The following is a 17,253-nucleotide window of genomic DNA, read 5'->3' on the forward strand; positions in this document are numbered from 1 at the left end:
GCCAGCTGATGACAGTGATGAATTCCCTTTAGAACTGGCTGACTCTTGGGTGCTTGGAGACACCATATAAATAAGGAACTCTGGCTGTGTGCATTGGAGAGGATATTAACAGGGCTTGGCCTGGCTGTGAGGTGCAGAGATGCTGTTTCTCTCAGGTAAGGAGTCATATTGGGGCAGGGTTTCCTAATCCTTTTTTGACTCACAAAATACACCTAGGAAATGTTAAATAAATTGTCATTTTTGAGTAGTATATGATAAAGAAGTGATTGATTTTGACTAAAAATATTCATGTTCTACTTTTAGAATATGAAAGACTGTATTACAAAGATCACTTGAAATAAAATTTTAGATAACATAATATATGGAGACAAAGTTCTGCTTTTTACATTTAACTTGCTGTTTAATGTATCTCAAATTAATTATGTAAGAGAAATATGATTTGACCAATAAATATAAAAAAGTGTTATACCATCATCTGGGGACCTAATGTACTTTACTTTTTTTGTTCTGTTTTGTTTTTGAGACAGGGTCTCTCTCTGTTGCCCAGGCTGGAATGCGATGACACAATCATGGCTCACTGCAGCCTCATTCTCCTGGGATTAAATGATCCTTCCACCTCAGTCTCCTGAGTAGCTGAGACTACAGGCACATGCCACTATACCTGGCTCTTTTTTTGTTTGTTTTTGAGACAGAGTCTCACTCTGTCACCCAGGCTGGAGTGCAGTGGTAAATCTCGGCTTATTGCAACCTCCACCTCCGGGGTTCAAGCGATTCTCGTGCATCCGCCTTTCGAATAGGTGGGATTACAGGCACGCGTCACCACACCCAGCTAATTTTTGTACTTTTAGTAGAAATGGGGTTTCACCATGTTGGCCAGGCTGGTCTCCAGCTCCTGACCTCAAGTGATCCACTCACCTCAGCTTCCCAAAGTGCTGGGATTACAGGCGTGAGTCACCGTGCCTGGCCACCCAGTTCATTTTAAATTTTTCTTTAAAGACAGGGTCTCACTATGTTGCCCAGGCTGGTCTTGAACTCCTGGGCTCAAACATTCCTCCTGCCTTGGCCTCCCAAGTGCTAGCATTACAGGCATGAGCTACTGCACCTGACCCTAAAGTACTTTAGAATGTAGTTTAAAACTTGCACCTGGCTGGGCACGGTGGCTCACACCTGTAATTCCAGCATTTTGGGAGGCCGAGGCGGGCAGATCATGAGGTCAGGAGATTGAGACCACAGTGAAACCCCGTATCTACTAAAAATACAAAAAAATTAGCCGGGTGCAGTGGCGGGCCCCTGTAGTCCCAGCTAGTCCCAGCTACTCAGGAGGCTGAGGCAGGAGAATGGTGTGAACCCGGGAGGCGGAGCTTGCAGTGAGCCGGTGATCAAGGCCACTCACACTCCAGCCTGGGGACAGAGCGCAACCCTCCGGTCCTCAAAAAAAAAAAAAAAAAAAAAAAAAAACTTGCACCTGGGAGGCCAGACACGGCTCACACTCCTGTAAATCCAAAGCACTTCTTGTGGTGCTGGAGGCAGGTGGGTCACAGGTCAGAGTTCCAAGACCAGGCCTGGCTGTGAATGGTGAAACCCCATTTCCTACTAAAAAAATACAAAAAAAAAAAAGCCAGGCTTGGCTGGTGAAAGCCTGTAATCCCAACTACTTGGGAGGCTAACTAAGGCAGAGAACTGCTTGAACCTGGGAGGCAGAAGTTGCAGTGAGCCAAGATCGCGCCACTGCACTCCAGCCTGGCTTACACAGAGCTGCACTCCATCTCAAAAAACCTTGCACCTGGGTTAGGCATCTGCCAGAAGCCACAGTGATTGTTCAAAAACTTAAATCCGGCCAGGCACAGTGGCTCACGCCTGTAATCCCAGCACTTTGGGAGGCCGAAGTGGGCAAGTCACCTGAGGTCGGGAGTTTAGGACCAGCCTGACCAACATGGAGAAACCCCATCTCTACTAAAAATACAAAAATTATCCAAGTGTGGTGGCGCACACCTGTAATCCCAGCTACTCGGGAGGCTGAGGTAGGAGAATGGCTTGAACCCAGGAGGCAGAGGTTGCAGTGAGCTGAGATTGCGCCACTGCACTCCAGCCTGAGCAACAGGACAAGACTCCGTCTCAAAACAACAAAAACAAAACCTTAAATCATCTCAAGTTCCTCTTGCTTAAAACCCTTGAAAGGCTCTCCAGCATAGTCAAAGCAAATACCAAACCCTTTACCATGGCCTTCAAGGCCCTGCTTGATCTAGCCCCTGCCCACATCACTGATCTTACCTCTTCCTACTCTTTAGCCTTATTCACTGCACTGAAATCCCACTGCCAAGCTTAGTCCCACCTTGGAGGCTTTGCCCTGGCTGCACCCCCTTCCTAGTGCTCTTCCTCCACAACTTTTAGGGGCTAGCTCCTACATACCAGGCGGACCTTTTCTGTCACCCATTCTGAAAAAGCTCCCATCCCAATAAGCATCTATCACATCACCCTTGTTCTTCCTTTCAGAACACCTAATACTCCCAGAAAGAATCACATTTCTGTGTTTGCTAGCTGTTTATTATGTCTCTTCTACAGACAGGCTGGTCTGTGGTTACAGTGATTTTTTTTTTTTTTTTTCCGGAGACGGAATCTCGCTCTGTCACCCAGGCTGGAGTGCAGTGGCATGATCTTGGCTCACTGCAACCTCCACCTCCCGGATTCAAGCAGTTCTCCTGCCTCAGCCTCCTGAGTAGCTGGGACTACAGGCACATGCTGCCACGCCTGGATAATTTTTTGTATTTTAGTAGAGACAGGGTTTTACCACGTTGCCCAGGCTGGTCTCGAACTCCTGAGCTCAGGCAGTCTGCTTGCCTCGGCCTCCCAAAGTGCTAGGATACAGGCGTGAGCCACCGCACCTGGCAGTAGAGTGATTTCTAATATTGCCCATGACTCTGTTGGCTGAACTCAGCTGGTGATTCTCACTCTGAGTGGCTTATGTGACTGCGATCACACCAGGACTGGAGTTACCTGAAGACTCAGCTGGGCGGGTTGCTGTTGATGGCTTGCTCATTTGGCTGGCAGGAGATGCCATCCATTGGTTAGAGGGTCGGAGCTGCAAACCAAAGCACCTACATATGGCCCCTTCGCATGGCTTAGCTTTCTCAGAGCATGGTGGCTAGATTCTGAGAGGGAGCATCCCAAAACATGCATCCAACAGTACGAAAGCTGTCAGTCTCTTACGATTTGACCCTGAAATTAGAACACATCACTTCCTCTGCATTCTATTGACCAAAGCAGTCACAGACCAGCTCAAATTGAAGGAGAGGGGACATAGGCCCCAGCTTTCAATGAAAGGAATGTCAAGCCAGGCACAGTGGCTCACACCTGTAATCCCAGCACTTTGGGAGGTCAAGGCGGGCGGATCACGAGGTCAGGAGTTCGAGACCAGCCTGACCAACATGGTGAAACCCTGTCTCTACTGAAAATGCAAAAATTAGCTGGGTGTGGTGGCACATGCCTGTAATCCCAGCTACTCAGGAGGCGGAGGCAGGAGATTTGCTTGAACTCCGGAGGTGGAGGTTGCAGTGAGCCAAGATTGCACCATTGCACTCTAGCCTGGGCAACAGAACGAGACTCCATCTCAAAAAAACCAGAAAAAAAAAAAAAAAGGAATGTCAAAAAAGGTCTGGCCATCTTTAATCCATCACATGTGATACTAAATAAAACTCCAAATCTCAGTCGCTTAACACAACAAAGACTTACTTCTTACTCATCCCACATTAGACAATGATGGTGTACTGTTCTCCCCCAGCAGTGACTTAAAACCAGAGTGAGTCCTTCTGACATCACCATAATCTCAGTTATTTGATTTCAACTGCTCAGATCGGGGTAGGGGAAAGGGAAAAGACTGATATTAACACTTAATTGCCTTGGACTGAAGTGACACATTCTTCTGCCCAATTCCAACTGGTGACATCACGTCTACTAGGAAGGCTGAGAAATGTAGTCTTTCCATATTTCCTGGAAAAGAGAAATGGGTGTGGATACATCACTGTGGTTAACACACACCAGTTTCCCAGTCTCCTCCTCTAAAAGCATCACCACTAACACTACATAGTGTATACTTCCAGAAACATTTGTGCATATACAACACATAAAACACAAAGGGGGCCAGGCACACGGTGGCTTACGCCTGTAATCCCCGAGCAGATCACTTGAGTCCAGGAGTCTGAGACTAGCCTGGGCAACATGGCGAAACCCTGTCTCTTCTAAAAATACAAAACTTAGCCAGGCATGGTGGCACGTGCCTGTAGTCCCAGCTACTCCAGAGGCTGAGGTGGGAGGATCACTTGAGCCCAGGAGGCAGAGGTTGCATTGAGCTGTTATCATGCCACTGCACTCAGCCTGGGTGACAGAGTGAGACCTTGTCTAAAAAAAAAAAAGAAAAAAAAAACCCACAGAAAACACAAAGGGTAGCATTTACAGACTTCCACACTTTGCTTCTTCCTCTTTTTTTTTTTTTTTTTTATGGCGGAGCCTTACTCTGCTGTCCAGGGTAGAGTGCAATGGCACAATCATAGCTCATTGTAACCTCAAACTCCTGGGCTCAAATAATCCTCCCACCTCAGCCTCCTGAGACTAAAGATATGAGCCACCACACCTGGCCAAGCACAGGATTTAAATAGACATTTCTTCAGGCCAGGCACGGTGGCTCCCGCCTATAATCCCAGCACTTTGGGAGGCCAAGGCGGGTGGATCACCTGAGGTCAGGAGTTCAAGACCAGTGTGGCCAACATAGTGAAACCCCATATCTACTAAAAATACCAAAATTAGCTGGGTATGGTGGCGCTTACCTATAATCTCAGCTACTTAGGAGGCTGAGGCAGAAGAATCGCTTGAACCCGGGAGGCAGAGGTTGCAGTGAGCAGAGATCGCACCACTGCACTCCAGCCTGGGCGATGGAGTGAGACACCATCTCAAAAATAAATAAATAGACATTTATTCAAAGAAAATATACAAATGGCCAATAAGCATGTGAAAAATTGCTCAACATCATCAGTAGGGAAATGCAAATAAAAAACCACAATGAGATAGCACTTTATATCTACTAAGATGGTTATAATTTTTTAAAAAGAAACTAACGGTGTCAGGGAGGAAGCGGAGAAAATAGAACCCTCATGCATTGCTGGTGGGAATGGCTGGTGGCGCAGCTGACGTGGAAAATAGTTTGGAAGTTTCTCAAAAGGTTAAACGTACAACCGGCCGGGCGCGATGGCTCAAGCCTGTAATCCCAGCACTTTGGGAGGCCGAGACGGGCGGATCACTAGGTCAGGAGATAGAGACCATCCTGGCTAACATGGTGAAACCCCCGTCTCTACTAAAAAAAAATACAAAAAACTACCCGGGCGAGGTGACGGGCGTCTGTAGTCCCAGCTACTTGGGAGGCTGAGGCAGGAGAATGGCGTAAACCTGGGAGACGGAGCTTGCAGTGAGCTGAGATCTGGCCACTGCACTCCAGCCTGGACGACAGAGCTAGACTCCGTCTCAAAAAAAAAAAAAAGTACAACCATCATATGATCCAGCAATTCCATTCCTGGGTTCATATCCACAAGATCAAAAGAATCGAAAACAGGGACTTGAACAGAGATTTGTATGCTGCTATAGTTTGGATGTTTGTCCCCTGCAAATCTCATGTTGAAATTGGATCCCCAGTGTTGGAGAGGACTAATGGGAGGTGCTTGGGTCATGGGGGCAGAAACCTCATGAAGACATAATGCCCTCCCTAGGTGGGCAGGAGTGGTGAGTTCTTCCTTTATCAGTTCCCAAAGAACTGGTTGTTTAAAAAGGGCCTGGAGGCCCGGAGCAGTGGCTCACTCCTATAATCCCAGCACTTTGGGAGGCTGAGGTGGGCGGATCACTTGAGGTCAGGAGTTCAAGACCAGCCTGGCCAACATGGTGAAACCCCATCTCTACTAAAAATACAAAAAAAAAAAAAAAAAAAAATTCAGCCCAGCATGGAGGCGAATGCATGTAGTCCCAGCTACTTGGGAGGCTGAGGCATGAGAATCACTTGAACCCAGGAGGTGGAGGTTGCAGTGAGTCAAGATCACACTACTGTACTCCAGCCTGGGTGACAAAGTGAGACTCTGTCTCAGAAAAAAACAAAAAAAAAGGGCCTGGACTTCCCATCTCACTCTCTCTTGCTTCCCCTCTTACCATGTGATGTCTGCACACCCTGGCCCCTCTTCACCTTCCATGGTGAGTGAAGTAGCCTGAGGCCTCACCAGAAGCAGATGCTAGTGGCAAGCTTCTTGTACAACCTGCAGAACTGTGAATCAAATAAACCTCTTTTCTTTATAAATTACTCAGCCTCAGGAATCAGAGTAAGACATACACCCATGTTCCTAGCAGCATTATTCACAACATCCAAAAGTGGAAACATTGTAAATGTCCATCAACACATGAACTGATAAGCAAAATGAGGTGTGTATACAAAGAACAGAATATTATTCAGCCATGAAAAAGAATGAAATTCTGATACATACTACAACATGGATGAAACCTGAAAACATGCTAAGTGAAATAAGCCAGACATAAAAGGACAGACCTATAAATCCACTTATATAAAATATACAGAATAGCCAGGCGTGGTGGCTCACGCCTGTTATTCCAACACTTTGGGAGGCTGAGGCGGGTGGATCACCTGAGGTCAGGAGTTCAAGATCAGCCTGGCCAACATGGTGAAACCTCATTTTGGATCACTTGAACCCATGAGTTTGAGAGCAACCTGGGCAACACAGGAAAACCCCATACCTACAAAATATGTAAAAAGTAGTGGGGTGTGGTGGCATGCGCCTGTCGTCCCAGCTACTTGAGAGGCTGAAGCAGGAGAATCACTTGAGCCCAGGAGGTCGAGTCTGCAGTGAGCCATGACTGTACTACTGTACTCTAGCCTGGGTGACAGAGTGAGACCCAGTCTCTTAAAAATAAAAAATTAAAGTATGGTTAAAATGGCAATTTTTGTGTTACTTATGTTTTACCACAAATGCAAGCTGCAAAAACAAACCTCACTTCAAAGACGACATCAGGAGGGCCGGAGCAGCCTGGGAATCCCAGCACTTTGAGGACCCCAGCCTCCCAAAGTGCTGCTGATTACAGGTGTGTGAGCCACCAATGCCTCCTGATGTCATTCTGAGGTCAGGAGCTTGGGCAGCCTCGGCTGGAACATGGTGAAAGCCCGCCTCTACTAAAAAATACAAAATTAACCCATGCGGTGGTGCGCTTCCCAATCCCAGCTACCGAGGCTGAGGCAGGAGAATCTGCTTAAATCCAGGAGGCGGCTGGGTTGCAGTGAGTCGAGATTTGCTCCACGCACTCCAGCCCGCTGAGCAACAACAGCAAGACTCTGTCTCAAAAAACAAAAACAAAAAAAACAAAGTAGTAAAATCCAGAAAATAGAACTTCTACAAATCAACCAAACTGAAAACCCAATATAAAAATAAGCAATAACTTTCATCATCAGAAGAGAAAGAAAACTCACTGATCTTGCATGCCCTCCAAAAAAGAAAGGAAAATTAAAGTTATCCACAAAAATTATAATGTAAGTGAAAATACAAATGAGGGGTCATTTTTTTTACTCAACATATTGGCAAAAGTTAAGAAATTGCAAGATACAGTCATGCACTGCATAAGGATATTTTAGTCAACAACAGACTGCAGATAAGACAGCAGTCCCATAAGATTATAAGACTGTATTTTTACTGTACATTTTCTATGTTAAAATACACAAATACAAACCATTATGTTAGTTGCCTACAGTATTCAGTGTAGTACACGCTGTACACGTTTACAAGCAAAAAGTTATATCATATAGCCAAGGTGTGTGTGGTGGGCTCTACCCTCTGTTTGTGTAAGTACACTATGATGTTCACACAAGGATGAAATCACCTAACAATGCATTTCTCAGAGCGTATCCTGATTGTTAAGTGATGCATGGCTATATTCAGAGTTGGTGAGAGCGTTGGGGAAATGGAGTCCATTGTTCTTTGCTGGTGGGAGTGTCAATTGGTTTAATCTCTTTAGGAGGACAATTTGGCCATCTACACACTGATATATACGCACATCCTTGGACCCAGCAGCTGCACTCCAGTGTGCAACAGGATGAATGGTTACAGATATCATGGTACATTCATAAGACAGAATCCGATGCAATTCAAAGAAGGAGCTGGACCTATGTGTCCCGACATTGGAAGTATATGTCTGAAATACTTCATAATACTTCTTCAAACCCAACGGGTTTATTTTTTGTTTCTAATGTTATATTCTGTTTCTTTTTCTTTTTTTGAGACGGAGTCTCTGCTTCCCAGGCCGGCTGGAGTGTGGCATGATCTCAGCTCACTGCAACCTTGCCTCCCAGGTTCAAGCAATTCTCCTGCCTCAACCTCCCAAGTAGTTGGGATTACAGGCGCACTACTACTCAGCTAATTTTTGTATTTTTTTAGTAGAGACATAGGCCTTCACCAAGTTGGCTAGGATGGCCCCTACTCTGACCTGTGATCCACCTGCCTTGGCCTCCCAAAGTGCTGGGATTACAGGCGTGAGCCACTGTGCCAGGCCTTCTTTTTTTCTTTTTAATTGAGACAGGGTCTCTGTCACCCAGGATCAGTGCAGTGGTGCGCCTATAGCTCACTGTAGCCTTGACCTCCCACCTGGAAGTGATCCTCCTGCCTCAGTCTTCAAGTAGCTGGGTTCTGCAGGGGCACACCACCACACCAAGCTTTTTATTTATTTATTTAGAGACAGGGCTCTGCTCTGTTGCCCAGATCAAGCAGGTAACATTCTGTCACCGCAACCACCTCCCAGGCTCAAGCAACTCCCATTTCAGCCTCCCATGTAGCTAGATCTGCCAGGCAGCTGTGCCACCCTGCTAAGATTTTGCCTGCTTTTGATTTTTTTTGTAGGCGTTTGGCATATTGTCCAGATCGGTCCCCAAATTCCTAATTCTAAGCACCGCCCACCTTTGGCCTCCCAAACCACCGATGCTGAACCAATTTCAAACCACGATTTTCCTGTTTCTATTATAAATGATGAGATTAAACGCTCGATGGCTGTTTGCAAACAGTTTTCATAAATGACAATTTCGAGGTAGCTGCCGGTACATGTCTCAAATGAGATACATGATCATCGTGGTCTATTACTTTTTTCCTTCCAGCCGTGGAATTGCAGCCTTAGTGACATCTGGATATGGTTTGAGCAGATAAATGCAAGAATCTGATAACAACTTCATCTGAGGCAATTTGCAGGTTTATTTTATGCTTCTTTAAATTAGTTATTTATGTCCATAACCAATAAAGCCCAACTAAAGATGATAATTAACCAATATATTAATAGAATTAAACTAAACAGGCCAGGTGTGGTGGCTCATGCCTGTAACCAAAGTGTTGGGAGGCTGAGGCAGGAGGATCACTTGAGCCCAGGAGTTCGAGACAAGCCTGGGCAACATGGCAAAAACCCATCTCTAATAAAGGTTAAAAAATAAACAGTTTAAAAAAGTCTGAAAATGGTTAAAAACATCCATGGTATGGGGAAAGTGGGTTCAGTCAGCCGTGTTAGTCTTTTTTTTTTTTTTTTTTTGAGACTTGAGTCTGTCTGCCCAGGTCTTCATCCTGCCTCATCAGCCCCGTTCCATGCCATCCCTGCCTGGACTACAGGTGCCCACCACCATGCTCTGGCTAATTCTTTTTTTTTTTGTATTTTTTTTAGCAGAGATCGGTTTCACCATGTGTTAATTGTGATGGTCTCGATCTCCACCCTGCACTTGCCTGCCTCGGCCTCAAAGTGCTCGGATTACAGGCGTAAGCTCATCACCACGCTGTCTTAGTCTTTGGGGCTGATTATAATGAAACACCCTAGAGGGTAATTTATAAACGAGGAAATTTATTGCTCACATTTCGGAGGCTGGGGAAGTCACATCACACACCACCAGATTCGGTGTGTCTGGTGAGGGCTGCTCTCTGCTTCCAAAGACGATGCTTTCTCTCCATTCCCACATGGTAGCGAGGCCTGGGAAGCTCCCTCAGCCTCTTTATAAGGGTACTCTATTCGTCTCATGAGGTGGAGCCCTATGATTTAATCACTCCCTCAAACCCCACATCTGAATAATACTTCATCACATTGGGTATCGATTCACACTGGGTATGGATTTTGGGGTGATACCAACATTCAGAAGCAGCTGCTAACGGGTCTCAGCACTCCCTGACGTTGTGTGCATACCACATGCTACTATTCACTATTATTTTATGAAAGTCACAGAATCAAAATGGAGTCACATGACCCAGAGCAGTGGGTCACACCTGTAATCCCAGCACTTTGGGAGGCTGAGGTGGGCATCACTTGAGCCCAGGAGGAGGCTGAGGCTGCAGTGAGCCCTGGATCACGCCACTGCACTCCAGCCTGGGCCAGAGGGAAACCCTGTCTCAAAAAACAAAACAACGCCGGCGCCGGGTGGTTCACGCTGTAATCCCAGCACTTTGGGAAGCTGGGAGGCGGCTGTAATCACAAGGTCAGGAGATCTAGACTATCCTGGCTAACACGTGAAAACCCCTTCTCTACTAAAAATACAAAAAAAAAAAAAAAAAAAAAAAATTAGTGGGGCATGGTGGCAGGCTTCTGTAGCCCAGCTACACGGGAGGCTGAGGCAGGAGAACATGAACCGTGGAGGCAGCCTGCAGTGAGCGGAGATCGCACCACGGCACTCCAACCTGGGCGACAGAGCAAGACTCGCCTCAAAAAAAAAAACCAGCAACAACAACAAAACGGAGTCACTAGGCATTTAAAAAAACAAGGCTGGGTGTGTGGTGGCTCACACTTGCAGTCCCAGCAAGCCAGGGAGGCCGAGGTGGCATTACTTGAGCCCAGGAGTTCAAGACAAGCCTGGGCACATGGCAAGACCCTGTCTCTACAAAAATTGTAAAATTAGCCAGGCATGGTGGCGCACACCTGTAGTCCCAGCTGCTCAGGAGGCTAAGGAGGAGGATCTCACTTGCCCGTGAGGCCGCAGTGATGAAGATCGCGCTACTGCATCTGCCTGGGCGACAGAGTGGCGACCCCTATCTCAAAAAAAAATAATTAATCAATTAATTTTAGCTAATTTATTTGAACACAAATTACTCTGGAACTTAGCAGCTTAATTAATTAAATTTAAAAATCCTCACAACTACAGTCAGGAAGGATATGAAGAGAGAATTGTCATGCTTGTATGCCTCCCAAGAAAAAGCAATCACAGGCTGAAATGGTGGCTCACACGCTGTAATCCTAGCACTTTTGGGAGGCTGAGGCAGGTGGAATGGAGGTCAGGAGTTCGGAGATTAGCCTGGCCAAATGGTGAAACCCTCTGCATCTACTAAAATAAAAAATTAGCTGCAGTGCCACACACCTGTAGTCCCAGCTACTTGGGAGGCTGAGGCAGGAGAACCACTTGAACTCCAAGTGAGCCGATCGCGGCTAATACACTCCCTGGGCAACAAGAGCAAAACTCCATCTCAAAAAAAAAAAAAAGAGAAAAAGAAAAATAATCACAGGTCGGGCATGAAAGTGGCTCACACCTGTTATCCTGTGCACTTTGGGAGGCTACAGGAGGATCATTTGAGGTCAGGAGTTCAAACAAAGTCAGCCAATATGGCGAAACCCTGTCTCCACCAAAAATACAATTAGCCAGGCGTGGTCACACACGCCTGTAATACCAGCTACTCAGGAGGCTGGATGCAGGAGAATCGCTTTGAACCCTGGAGGTGTGGAGGTTGCAGTGAACTGGAGATCGCACTACCTGTACTCTGTAGGCCTGGGTGACAGAGCCAGCCTCTCTGTCTCAAAAAAAAAAAAAGAAAAGAAACAATCACAAACGACTATAAAACCACAACCTGGCACAAAAGCCACTGCAACCTTCCACCAAAAAAAAAAACAAAAACTTCTGTGAGGAAATCTGCTCCAGCAACTGCCTGGCCAACCCCAGACTGGTGTTACTTGATCTCTGTAGCCAAGCATAATTATTTCAAACAATTATTATATAGTCCTCCCTATTTTTTCCCTTTGAAAAACATTTGTCTTCCTTTTACTCCTCCCCTTAACACGCACTCGGTTTCTATGGCATGTGTATTCCCATTGTGATGTTCTATTCTCCCAAATAAACGCTACTTTCTTTTAAAGAGCCTCTCACATTTAGCGACACTTAAAGGGAAAAACATGTTTGGGATGGAGGAACTGAAATTATACTCTTCCTCCTCTCCAAGAGAAGAATCAAGCACTGCCCAGCATTACAATGTGGGTACGCTTTGAAATGGGCAAGAGAGGCCAGCTATTGGTTCATGCCTGTAATCCCAGTACTTTGGGAGGCCAAGGCAGGTGGATCATTTGAGGTCAGGAGTTCAAGACCAGCTGGGCTTCAACATGGTGAAACCCTGTCTCTACTAAAATGGCTAAAATTAGGCCAGGCATGGCGGTGTACGCCTGTAATCCCAGCTACCGTGAGGCTGAGGCAGGAGAATCACTGCCTGGAGGCTGGCCGCAGTGAGCCCAGATCGCGCCACTGCATCTGCATGGGTGACAGAGCAAAACTCCATTTCCAAAAGTCAAAAAAGGGCAGAGAGAGGAGGATGACCCCATAATATTTTAAAAGAAACCGGCCAAAGTTACGCGGAATAAAAGGAATACAAATTTCTTTGGTATGAGACGTGGGCAGAGGTGGATTGGGATGAAGTGGCGCAAGAGGATCACCTCACAAAGAAGTTAGACCCTTTATTGAAATGTGTGTTTCGCTTCAAAAGTGTTAGAAGGAAAACCAGGCACAGCCACAGGGAAGCTTCCTGTCACAGTACTCCCCGCCTCCCAGCGTAGAGACAGGCCACAGCCGCCCCCTCTGGGCAGGATCCCAGCTGACCCCAGGAGAAAGCCACCAGGATCTGGGGAGAGATGGCTGTAAATTCCCAAGACATGCTATGGGATTGAGACTGAGGGGTGGGGGGAAACTGACTAAAGGCCCCGCGTGCACCATGGTGAGCTCACAGCTCAGAGAAGGGTAGAGCAAGGACTCCCGCAGCCTCCTCCACTCGAGGCCCAACTCCCTTGTCAAGAGACAGGATGTGGGGCTGGAGCAAATCAGGCCCAGTTTCTACCTTACTCCCACCCTAAAATCCTCCCCAGCTTTCTAAGGTTTTAGGATATTGATCTATGTGAAAACAGTCGATTCAATGTGACACAGTTTGTGAGGCAAGTAAAGAGGAACCTGGTCCAGTGAGGAGTAGCTGCCTCCAACCAAAGAGTCAGCAAAAAAAAAAAAAAAAAAAAAAAAAAGTCAGTTTGAACACACCAAGTTTAAGGAACTTGTGAGTCGACCAGAGGGAGATGTCCCAGAGGCAGGAGGAAGGGGCTCTGAGCTGGAGGTTTGGGGGCTATAAGCATATGGTTGGAAGTGAATGAGGTCATCCCAAAAGAGGCAGAGTGAAGAGAGGGCCTGTCGCAGACCGGAGGACACCTCAGTATTTCAGGCTGTCCAGTCTGATCAGCCACATTAATTCACTAAGGACAAACTTATGGTATGATGAAGCCAGGTTTCTTGTCCCCTTTGTAATAAGACAGCACACTGAGAAACCAGGAGTATCCCACTAAGCAATAAAGGAAAAAACAGTTTTACAGGGCTTGGGAGCGGTGGTAAAGATGAGGTGAAATGACATTTATTTATTTATTTTTTTTTTTTTTTGAGACGAGCCCTTATGCTGTCGCCCAGGCTGGAGGCAGTGGTCGGATCTCAGCTCTCACTGCAGTTCTCTCCGGGTTCACGCCATTCTCCGCCTCAGCTCCTCCCGGTAGCTGGGACTACAGGCGCCAAGCACCTCACTCGGCTATTTTTGTATTTCTAGTAGAGACGGGTTTCACCGTTAGCTACAGGATGGTTCTGACCTCCTGACCTCGTGATCCCATCTCGGGCCTCCCAAAGTGCTGGGATTACAGGCTTGAGCCACCGCTGCCCGGTCAGGTGAATTTAAATGAAGCAATATTTTGATGGGCTCAAAGCAAAGCAGAGCTGTGTATAAAGGGACTGGCATCGTCTTGATCTTCACAGGACCTACAGTCCTGTTTCTTTGGAAAAAATAAGATAGATGTGGAATACTGTGTTCAAAACTTCCTTACCTGGATCTCTGTAGCATTATAAACCCTGTCCACTTAGTGACTTAGATCTTTCAGGCAAGAGTTTCTTTTTCTTTCTTTTTTTTTTTTTTTTTTTTTGAGATGGAGTTTCACTCTGTCACCATCTATACAGTGTACTTCACTCTGTACAATGGCACAATCTCAGCTACTGCAACCTCTGCCTCCCGGGTTCAAGTGATTCTCCTGCCTTGGCCTTGAGTAGCTGGGACTACAGGCATGAGCCACCACACCCAGCTAATTTTTGTATTTTTAGTAGAGACAGGGTTTCGCTATGTTGGCCAGGCTGGTCTCGAACTCCTGACCTCAAGTGACCTGCCCATCTCAGCCTCCCAAAGCGCTGGGATTACAGGCGTGAGCCACAGCACCCGGCCTCATTCTTATTCATATATATATTTTTTTCTTTTTTTCTTTTTTTTTTTGACAGAGTCTTGCTCTGTTGCCCAGGCCAGAGGGCAGTGGCACAATCTTGACACACTGCAACCTCCACCTCCCAGGCTCGAGCGATTCTCCTGCCTCAGCCTCCCAAGTAGCTGGGATTACAGGCGCACACCACCACGCCTGACTAATTTTTGTATTTTGGGTAGAGACAGGTTTTCGCAATGTTGGCCAGGCTGGTCTCAAACTCTTGGCCTCAAGAGATCCCCATGCCTTGGCCTCTGAAAGTGTTGGGATTACAAGCGTGAGCCACTGCACCCGGCCTACTAATACAATTTTGTAAACCAAAAAGTACCCAAGGCAGGTCCCTATCAGTTTAGAGGTTAATTTTGCCAGGGTTGAGGACGAACCTGGGAAAGAGACAACAGCCATGGTAGAATCTGTGGCCCATACTTTTTTTCCAAAGAGGAGTTTGAGGCCAGATGGGGTGGCTCACGCCTGTAATCCCAGCACTTTGGGAGCCAAGGCAGGAGGATCCCTTGAACTCAAGAATTTGAGACCAGCCTGGGCAACATGGCATAACCCTGTCTCTACAAAAATTACAAAAAATTAGGCTGGGCATGGTGGCTCACACCTGTAATCCCAGCACTTTGGGAGGCCAAGGCAGGTGGATCACCTGAGGTCAGGAGTTTGAGACCAGCCTGGCCACCATGGTGAAACCCCATCTCTACTAAAAATACAAAAATTAGGCCAGGCATGGTGGCTCACACCTGTAATCCCAGCACTTGGGGAGGCCGAGGTGGGTGGATCATGAGGTCAGGAGTTCGAGACCAGCCTGACCAACAGCATGAAACCCCAGCTCTAAAAAAGTACAAAAAAAAAAAAAAATAGCTGGGCATGGTGGCGAGTGCCTGTAATTCCAGCTACTCAGGAAGCTGAGGTGGGAGAATCTCTTGAACCCGGGAGGCAGAGGTTGCAGTGAGCTGAGATCAGGACACTGCACTCCAGCCTGAGCAACAGAGCAAGACTCCCTCTCAAAAAAAAAAAAAAAAAAAAATTAGCTGGGCGTGGTGGTGTGCACCTGTAATCGCAGCTACTTGGGAGGCTGAAGTAGAAGAATCGCTTGAACCCAGGAGGCAGAGGTTGCAGTGAGCCAAGATCGTGCCACTGCACTCCAGCCAGGGTGACAGAATGAGACTCCATCTAAAAAAACAAACAAACAAAAAAAGGCAAAACATTATTAAAGTTAGAATTTTAAAAAAAATGAGCCAGGTGTAGTGGTGTGTGCCTATAATCACAGCTACTCAGGAGGTTGAGGTGGGAGAATAGATTGAGCCCAGGAGGTCCAGGCTGCAGGGAACAATGGTCTTGCCTCCAGCCTGGGTGACAGAACGAGACCCTGTCTCAAAAAAACAAAAACAAATGAACAGCCCCTGCCCTCTCCCAAAAAAAGACAAACAGTATCTCACACACAGGTGACCCCTGTGAATACAGTCTCTGAGGAGTGATGGAAGAGGAAGCCCTGTGAGAGGTGCAGACTGCTGCCCTCTAGAACACCAGGATGCCTAAACAGTAGAAGGCAGTTTCATTAGCGACATCAGTTTGCAAACTGAGAAGATACACTTTCCTGCATGTACCAAAGGTGCTCTCTCTTCGTATAGGGAAAGGGCAGGCTGGTTTTTATGACTCATAGGGTCTGTATTTCACAATAATCATACATATTCAGCAGGTTTGGGGGGAAAGCTATACATATTTATGAGGGGATATGAGTGCATGAGCAGTGGGTAAACACATGTAACATACATTCCATGTTCACTTTGTGATGGGGTTTTTGTGTGAAAATTGGGTGGAATTTGGTTCTTTGCATCAAAAGGTGAACTATAGGACACAAACACAGTTTGCGTGCAGTCTCTGTGAGCTTGCTGAAACTGGCTTGAGGTCTGCAGTTGCTTATCAAGAAAGAATGTTTGTAAGATCTGTCCTTTGTCGATCAGCGTTGTAGTGGTTTGAATTGTAAATCCCAGTAAAAAAACAGTCCGACAATTTGCCTGATAGCTCCTATTGCTAGGGGTTTAGTAAGAGTGTGGTTTTTCTGGTAGCAGTAGAAATTTAAGAAGTTGCCATGCCATCTGAGCCCTGAGGTAGGCAACGTTTGTTTCCTTAACCTTAACCTTAAGGTCCATCGGAGTTGATAAAAGGGCATCTGGCCAGACCTGATGGCTCATGCCTGTAATCCCAGCACTTAGGGAGGGTGAGGCGGGAGGCCAGCAGTTCTGGGGCCACTGCACTCCAGCCTGAGAGACAGAGAGAGACATTGTCTCAAAAAATAAATAAATAACATAAAGGGGCATTTGTCTTGATCGCTCAGATCACACAACTAATAAGTAGTATTCTTTCTAAAAGCCACAACAATGCTATTCCGGTCTTATAAGAGCTACCGTGTAACTCCTGCCCAACTCAAACCCACAGGCCCAGGCTCAGAACACTTGGCTCCGTTGCTTAACTGTTTCCTTGCCAGCACGAACCCCCAAACTCCATCTCCCAACATGCCGCGGGCCCCCTTTCTGTCAGCCTGACTCTTGAGCTCCTGAGAAATGTAGTTTTTCCAGCAGCCCAGCCCCAGAAAGGGCCTAGCCGTGAACTACAGTTCCCATGTGGCAATGCGCGTGCCATTCCGGTGGAATTCACCGCGGTCTCCAGTTTGCCGTG

The sequence above is a fragment of the Papio anubis genome, chromosome 12 (genome assembly GCF_008728515.1).
Source record: "Papio anubis isolate 15944 chromosome 12, Panubis1.0, whole genome shotgun sequence".
Lineage (NCBI taxonomy): Eukaryota > Metazoa > Chordata > Mammalia > Primates > Cercopithecidae > Papio > Papio anubis.